This window comes from Taudactylus pleione, unplaced genomic scaffold (assembly GCF_031769625.1).
Source record: "Taudactylus pleione unplaced genomic scaffold, aTauple2 ptg000497l, whole genome shotgun sequence".
NCBI lineage: Eukaryota > Metazoa > Chordata > Amphibia > Anura > Myobatrachidae > Taudactylus > Taudactylus pleione.
Window position 1 is genome coordinate 1690701 of NW_028284899.1, and position 9591 is coordinate 1700291.

The following is a 9591-nucleotide window of genomic DNA, read 5'->3' on the forward strand; positions in this document are numbered from 1 at the left end:
TTACTACCGGGTGGCATCGGAATTCTAACCTATGCCGGTGTCAGGATTCTGACCGCCAGGATCCCGTACCCAACCCAAGTGTATTATTTGTATAGCGCGCACCTCTGCTCAGAAAGCTCATAGGCACAGCTGTCTCAGGATCCTCAGAGGAACAATTGTCTAGGGACCCTCTGGTATCAGACTCAGAGGCTGTATCAAGATCAGCAGAATCAGTTGGTGCCCATACTTGGGTACCACCTAGACCGTGTCCACAGGCTCGAAGCCCTTGGCAGCAGGTCTGTCCTCAGTAGGCCACTCAGCAGGTGCAACCATGTACTTTGGTAGTTGGGCACAGAGACAATCAATGTACTTGGAGAGAGATAAAGTGGATGGAGATAAAGTACCAACCAATCGGCTCCTAACTGTCACTTTCAAATGCTGTGCTTAAAAAATGACAGGAGCTGATTGGTTGGTACTTTACGTCCACTTTCTTTCTCCAAGGGGGTATATTTACTAAAATGCAGTTTTTTAGAAGTGGAGATGTTGCCAATAGCAACCAATCAGATTCTGCTTATCATTTATCTAGTACCTTCTGGAAGATAATAGCTAGATTTTGATTTGGTTGCTATGGGTAACATCACCACTTCTAAAAACCTGCACTTTAGTAAATAAACCCCCAAGGCTTAGTATATAGACCCCAGAGTCTCACGGTCACTTCCGAGACCTTTGGCAAAGCAGAGTCTCAGACACCACTTGCAAAGCAGTCATTGCAGACACCCCTGGCTCCTGGGTAGGGCTTTCAATTCTATAAGCAAGAAAAGATGTACAAAATAATAATGTGTACATATTTTGCAACTCTGATATCAATAATTACATTTCTAATGGTAATAAACTTCTAGTTGTGATAGAATACCATTCCATTTACCTAATTTCTGCTTTGTTTAATGTTCTGCAATGGATTTCACAGTTATTTATGTGGAATGGGTATGAAGTCCTGGCGGCTGAACATCCCGACACCGGCTGCCCGAAGGGAGACGTTCCCGACAGGGCAGTTAAGTACCCTCCCTTAGTGGTGCCTAATCCTAGCCCACCCTCACCGCACCTAAATCTAACCCTCCCCCTGCGGTTAACGCTAAGGGCGCCCCGGACTTACCTCTTTCGGTACGGCGTTCCGGCGTCGGGATTAAGATGGGCGTCGTATTTCGACACCTATCTTAAGTCCCTTGTCGGGATTCGGGTGTTGGTATTGAGATGGTCTCATAACTATAGTGCATACATATCATGCAGCGCTATTCTTTTACATCCACACCTGCCCCTGTGGAGCTTTCAATCTATATTCCCTGTACATATTAGGGTTAATTATTATTTTTACTTTTTTTTCAGAAGCCAATTAAGCTACCAGACCCTGGCCCCTCTCTCTTTCCTGGTCCTTCCCCATGAGGCCATTCCCCTTTTATGGGTGTGTTAAGGCCCTATTTGAAAAATGGGGGAGCGCCAATCCTCTTTCTGGCATAGGGCACCAAAAAGTCTAGTTACGGCTCTGCCCCTACATTACTGTCAATTCTCCATATAGCTGCCGCCACAGCAGTAAGTTACTGAAATATGTGTTGCTGCTTAAATCAGTCATTGCAGTCTGTCATCTACATTACCTATTAATCTCTGTCAATAATGTTGTTTCTCCACCTTGGTCCTCATGGAACCCTAAGGGCTATTTCACATGCAGCATTTTTGTCTGGACAGAAAAAAACGTAAAGTTTTTTTTCCTGTGGATCAGTCCCTTTCACACACAATGTTTTTGAGCCGTGTGTAATGTTTTTGCCGTGTGTTTGTATCTCTATTAAATCTTCAACACTGAAACCGTGGACAGCAGCCGTCCTAGTCAGTGGTTATCACAGCTGTAACACGGTGAACATGCCGTGGTCTGGTCTTGCAGTGTGGAAGCCCTAATGTATTTTTAAACTACGGTAAAACAAATGTACGGTACTGTGTGAAATGGCCCTAACAGTGCATGTTTTCCAGATCATCTAACTGGAGCACAGGTGTGTTTATACACTAAAGGGCCCCATACATCAAGCAGGTGTTTCACTGATTCCTCAATCCGACCGGACCCGCTGATCCACCGGTTGGAAATGCCCATTGGCGGTCATCAATGATTGCCGATCCGTCGTGGAATCGGTGAAATTCTACATGTTGTTAAAAATCCCCAATTTGGTAATCACGATCATATTTTGACTGTGATCGGCAAATCAGGGAAATCTAATGTCTGATTTCAACGATGCCCAGACTTCGGCATCTGGGGATCGTGGAATTTGCCCAATCCATCTCTGATTCCCAAACGCAGTCTTGCAGGCACACTCACCGTTCAGGTTTTAGATATATCCATAATTGTGCACAGATTACTTATTTAGTACCTCAGTTAATTTGATTTAACCACCTGTGCTCAACCATGGATATCTCTAAAACCTGAACTGTTGGAGGAGCCTTGAGAGCTGCGTTTGGGAACTTCTGGTTTAATAATTAAATCAGAATAAATAAAGTCAATTGAGATGCCTTTCTTTACTGTAAGCAATTAGATGGGCCTGATACAGAGCTGTGCGCTATTGCCACCGCAGCTGCAATCCCGTATGCAAGGGACATGCAGTCAGAGGAGGCAGAGCCTCCCCTGTCATACCCCTGAGATTTGATAACAAAATGATTAGAATAATACAAAGAAGATATTTCTAACTTATAAACATAATCATCATCTTTGTTTCTTGTAATCATTTTTATAATTAACACTCACCGGCTTTGTGGTGCTCCCTGGAACTGCAGGGAGATGAGGCAGCAATAGCTCAGCCTCGTAACTGTATAGTCAGACACTGCTTGCAGAGCTGGGGATGGGGCCACACCACGGGCAGTAAGCTGCACAGAATGAGAGCTAATAGAGGTATGTCTCTGAGTATGGGGGGGCGTGCATTGAACACTGATGGACACCTTGGATGTGTCATGTGACCAGGAAGTGCACTGCGGTGTTTAGATATCGGAGCTCAGTCAGCAGCAGCAAGAGAAGACAGTGATGCAGGTAGGAGAATCAATGGACACTGAAGCTTAGTGTAGTGAGGGGAGAGTTACAGTGAGTAGGGGGTGAGACAGGCTCCCAGTACTCAGACCCATCTCCATGGTTGCCTCCCCAGCCATTGACCTCACCGCACGTCACTGCTCTATGAAAATATGCAAATGTCACAGCTGCTGGGATATATATTGAGACACCCCCCGGCGAATGCAAATACAAAGATGGAGCATCGGTCGCAGATCACTCGATGTTAGCAGTCCTGAGTAGCCCTACAGTCGCGCACAATGGCCTGCAGGAAATTAGATGCTGGAGCCATGTTTACAGCGTACGGATCGCAGAAGCAGGATCTGATGCCCCTGACACAGTCACGTCACGACTGTGTTTTTAGCCCACACTCTCTGTTACTGGGATGTAGTCGCCACCAAAGCGTGTGGGATACCGACGGTCTAAATACCGGCGCCGAAATCCCAACAGGTCTTGATCCCAGCACCAGTATCCCGACCGTCAGCATCCAAAGGCAAGTATTGTGTTGTTAGGGGGAGGTTAGTGTTAGGTAGCGTGGTTAGGGTTAGGCATTAGGGGGAGGGTTAGGATTAGGGTGCGGAGAGGGTGAGGTCAGGTTTAAACAACGGGGAGGGAAGTGGAGGTTAGGTTTAGGCACTAGTGAGGGGGGTTTAGGGAATGGGATAGAAAATTACTTACTGCTCTTTTCTATGGGTGTCGGGATTCTGACAAGCGGCATACCGACAGCCAGGATTTCATAAACAACCCCTGTTACCTCCCCCAAACACTTCCTGACTGTCAATCACACTGCGAATAAATACTCTGCGAGCGACTACGGTAATGTACCTTGACGTATGCGCGGTGTGACTCCGAAGCATGCACAGTTTGCCGATGTAATCTCTCAACTGCGAAAAAACTGGCATAGCGTAGTACTCTGATTCAGGCCCAGTGTACACACAATGGCACTGTTAGAGATGGCATTCACTTCTAAAACAGGCTCTGTTTCTAGAGTCGCTCAGTGGCCAGTCTGACATTATCTGCACTCCAGGAGCATGGCAGGATTTCTGGTTTGGAGATGGTACTGTCATTTTCCATAGAACGGATTTCTTTTCTAAGCCACTACATTTAAGCAATTATGGCATTATAGGATGGAGTCTGAGCAGGAATTTCCACATTAGCAAAGTTGGCCAGATTAGAAGCAGGTTTTTCAGTAAAACAATCTCTTTAGGGCTCAGGTTCTCAAACTCGGTCCTCAGGACCCCAAACAGTACATGTTTTCCAGGTCTCCTAACAGAACCACAAGTGAAATAATTAGTTCCACCTGTAGACCTTTTAAAATGTGTCAGTGAGTAATGAATACACCTGTGCACCTGCTGGGTGACATGCAAAACATGACCTGTGATGGGTCCTGGGGATCGAGTTTGAGAACCACTGCTTTAGGGCATTGTGGTCACTTTGGAATTTTCTCTATCACCTGCTGTTTAAAATGTAAAACATGTTTTTTCTAGCGTGGTTAAACAAGTTATTGCTTTTTTTTTTTTTGCAAAGCAATCCCTGATCAGACCCCATTTGTTAACCTGGGTTTTGCAGTGTTTCCTGGAAAGGTTGCATCTCTCGTGTGTAGGATTCCATGGAAGAGTCCCCCCCCTCGTGATTAGGCACCATATCACACAGGAGAGTGGAGGAAGTGGGACTGCAGGCTGTAGCCGTGCTAATAAAAACACCTTTAGGGCACCATTGTGACAAAGGGGGGCATCCAATTAGCAGCGCTAAAGTAGTGCTGCTATTTGATCGCAGCGGGGGCAATCCTAGTAGCCCCAAAGTGCCACCCGACACTGGCACTTATTGTGGATATTTTTCTGGTGTGTCCCGAAAAATAATCCATGATAAGTGCTGTTTTTTCACCCCCCTCGGACCCTATGTGTTTTCGTGAGAGATATCCTATTATTTTGTTCGAAATAATAGGATAGGGGGGAAATAAACATCAGAGAAAAACGGGGATAATCCCAATTTTTCGCCGATCGCAGGGATCCGTTAGCTCCCGAACAATGTTCGGGGCTAATTGGTTACCGCCCAAAGAGTTGTTGTAGTAGGTAGAGGTAACCAGAAAGAAAAAACACATGATAAAAGCCCACAGGAAAACTGCACACAGAAAAAACCCCACTGTCATAAATGCGCACACGGAAAAATACACACATATAGTAATTTTCACGTATTAATAATAAAAATATGGCTATGTTGTAAGTGCAATTTTGTCCTCTCCAGAAGAAGCCCGGAGAGGATGCACATTGGCCGGGCTCCTATGTCATTACCAGCCAATTATCTCCACATCCTGCCCACTTTACTAGGAAGTGGGTGGGATGCAGGAGATCGGGACAATCTCCCTTGGGTGCGGGGGGGTTTACCCGAAAATTCGGGGAGCCTCCTGCAACTTCCGGGAGAGTAGGTAAGTATGTATAAGTGGGTGTGGTTTTAAGGGTCGGCATGTACATTGCTGACATTGGTAAGGTCGACAACAGTACTTAGTACTGTTAAGTCAACTAAAACCATGTCGGCAGAGTCTTTATGCCGACTATAGTAAGGCTGACAAAGCTGTTATGTTGGCCTTACCAATGTCGGCAATCAAAATGCAGAGCAAACCCCTAATACTAACCCCCTAACCTCCAGCAGCGGCCGTAACTGGTTCCTTGTATATTCTTGAGTGTAAATGTTTGTAAAGGAAATACAGGAAATAAAAGTGAACAGTTTTTTAACAACAAACTTGATTTAGAAGGAAAAACAATAATTGTGCACATTTATGACAGTGAGTTTTTTTTTCCCTGTGCAAATTTTTGGTGGGCTTTTTTCATGTGTTTTTTTTCATAGAACCGTAGGTCATACTTGCCTACTCTCCCGGAAGTTGCTTGAGGGTCCCGTTTTTTTGGGGTAGCCCCCCGCACCCCTTGAAGAGTAGACAGATCACTTGTATACCGCCTACTTCCTAGTAAAGTGGGCAGGATGGGGACATTTTATGAGGAATTTGCAGGTCCGTAGGGAGGGGCGGGGCTAATATTATGCAAATCACATCATTTAGCCCCATCCCTCCTTGCGAACCTGCAAATCGCTCCCTTTTCCTGTGAAGGGGGCGGGTCTAATGACATCTACAGTCCGGCCCCACCCCCCAAAGCTGTCAGCAGCATCTCCTCTCCGGGCTGCTCCCGGAGAGGAGTTTTGTAAAGTCGGTATGTATGCCATAGGTAGATACAAACAGACCCCAGGCTGATAGCCCGGGGCTATCCTCCACACCCCTGGGAAGTGGGTGCGGAGTTGATTGTGTAAAACATAGAAATACGAGGGCTGATTGAAAAGTAATGAGATTGATTTTTTTTTTATTCAGAATCTGATGACTCCACAGAATCTGAACATTTTTCTTTTTCAAAGTAGCGTCTTTCACATTCAATACATTTTTTACAGTGTTTCAACAACGATTCAAAGACGTGGAGTAACCTGTTTTGTGACTTCGCTTTTAGTGTTGCAGCTGTGACATTTTTAATTTCATCATCTGTTGAGAACTTCTTTCCACGCAGTTGTGTTTTCAGGGTTAGGAATGCCCAGAAATCATAGGATGCTAAGATACTATATGGAGGGTGTTCCAGTGCCAGGCTTGCCTACCCTCCCGATTTGGCCGGGAGCCTCCCGATTTACGGGTGCCGCTCCCGGCCCCCCGGAAAGGCAGACAAGCCTCCCGGCAGCCAGCGACCCTCCCGACCTCCCCCCAGATTAAACTAGAAACCCCCGCAGCAGGGGGGCCGGTGACGCGATTCGCGCTGAATCGCGTCATCGTGGCTGCCCCTGCTTTACAGCGCCGAAAAGAACGGCATTGTGAAGAGGGGGCGGGGCCACAATGTGACATCACTTGCCGGCCACGCCCCCCGCTGTTAGGCGACAATCACCTCCCTCCCGGAAGGAGGGAACTGATTGTCGGCAAGTATGCCCAGTGCTGTCCTATTTATTTCAGTCAGTGCTGCCAATGCAACAGCAGCAACATGTGGTCGGGCATCGTCATGGAGCAAAACCATTGTTGCAGATGTGGTCTTTTCTCCCTTATGGCTCCACCACAATGAGTTTACATAGTAGTCACCATTAATTGTCTGTCCACACGGAACCCAGTGCTGTAGGATCATACCGTGCGCATCAAAGAACAGCAGATGCATGACTTTACACTCCAAAGGAATCACACTAAGTTTTCTGGGTGGAGGAAAATTTGCATGTTTCCATACACTGGACTGTTTGGATTGCGGATCATAATGAGGAATTCACGATTCGTCAAACGTCATAATTGATGTGAGGAAATCGGGTATCCTCTCTGACATTCGAACGGTGTTCTTGCACAATTTAACTTTCATGAGCTGCCACGCTGGTCAGGACGGCTCACATGTCCCCATCTCGTCCAGGCCATTGCAAAGTGACCTGGATGCTGCATGACCTCATCACGCCGGCTGCAATACCTTCTGATCCCAACTGTTGCCTGGCAGCCGGGACACTTTCTCTCTGCCATTTCCCTTTACAGCTGGCAGCTGCAGCGTATTACACGGATTACGGGGTTTGTCCCAGAAGCCATGCTGATTGGGTGCCTACTTAGGTAAAAGGCAATGGGATCTTAGCCTTACTGCCGGTTATAGCGTCCTTGCCCTGCATAGAAGCTGACCTGCCAAGCACCCGGCTTTGTCCTCTGTTCCTCGGGATCTCCTGATGTGTTTTATGCCTGCCAGCAATATTTAGCTTGCCTCCTTTATCCTCTCTTTTCCTCTGGGATTCCAGACTATGTTGGTTTGTCAGCAATAATCAGACTTCTCAGTATCTGCCAGCAATCAGCCCTCCTGCATTACACATGATTGCCATGTTTAAGTTACCTCAGCCTGCCTGTATTCTCTGCAGCTATAAGTGTTTCTGCATTACACCTAACTCAGGTACCCTGCTGCTAGTTACCTCCTCCAGCCTTATTCTCTGCAGCCACCCAGCTGCTAACATAAGCTCCTACTATCTAGAGTTTAAGTCCTCGTGGCATCTAGGTACCGGTGGGATTAATAATATCTTTGGGAAAATGGCAGCTGTTATAAAGTTAAGAGCTGTCTAGCTGTGGTTTATCTGGGTGTGCCATAATATGAGATAATAGATAAAACAAGTGGAGAGTGCATTCAGTGCATATTCTTATGCCAGAGAATAATGTCACTCAGTACTATTTGATAGTAATGCACTTGGTGTTAAATATATTGTTGGCAATCAGAATTATATTAGTCATATGAGCAACATGTTCTCTCCGTGAGGTTGCTTATTCAATTGAAATATTATTTAATGATTAAAAGCAGTTATCACAGCTTGACTTGACTTAGAGTGAACTTAAGTGTTAATAAGGTCTGTTGCCCACCTTTTTTAGGCATGTCAGAGTCTTCTGATGCAGATTTCCTGGCCCCAGCTAAGAAGTTCCGTTGCCCATTCTGAGTGAGCATAATCTCGAATGATGGTCACAATGGTTTTCCGATGCTGCATTTTTGAATTTGCATTCAATGCGTTTCACCTTGTGAGGCTTTTTCAGGATAACAGATAATTCGTTCCCCAGCACCGCCAAAGGAGGACTATTTTTAACCAGTCTGAAGACCAGCAGGTATTTCAACTACCAACACTGCCGCAGCAAGGCGATTACAATACTCGCATAGCCTCCGCAGGACGGAGACAGATTACAACACTCTTGGTACATAATGCACTGAAGGTGTAATATAAGTGTATACAACGGAATACCCCAGAGGGCGACTGAATAGGTCCAGGGGAAGACTGTTGATACCGAAACGGCCGTTGGGAACAGGTGCTGGGTATGACTGTTAACCCCAGCAATGGCTGAACATATGGATATGTGATGTATTAAAATATCTAAGACTTGTAAATATGCTGCTGGTATATGTGTTGCTTAAGAGATATCACCATGGAGATTAAAAATAATAAATTAGGTTACATAATGATATATTTACTAAATTCATATGTATAGATGATACCTGATATAGGTTTATACCTATATCAGAACCTTTTATTCAGGTCAAAATTTGTACAGGTTGAGTCTCCCATATCCAAATATTACAAGATACGGAATATTTTCAGCATGACTGAGATAGTAAAACCTTTGTTTTTTGATGGTTTAATGTACACAAACTTTGTTTAAGGCACAAAAGTATTAAAAATAAAGTATAAAATTACCTATAGGCTGTGTGTATAAGGTGTATATGAAACATAAATGAATTTCATGTATGAACACAAACTTTGTTTGAGCCACAAAATTATTGAAAATACTTTTATAAAATGACCTTCAGGCTGTGTGTATAAGGTTATATAAAACATAAATGCATTCTGTGTTTAGATTAGGGTCCTATTCCTATTCCTAAGACATTTCAATATGGTATGCAATTATACCCTTGGTCCCAAGCATTTTGGATATGGGAGACTCAACATGTAATTAATCTAAAATACGAATCATATGTAATGACATTCTTCCTATCATGGTGGAATAATGTTTGTAATTGAATTCT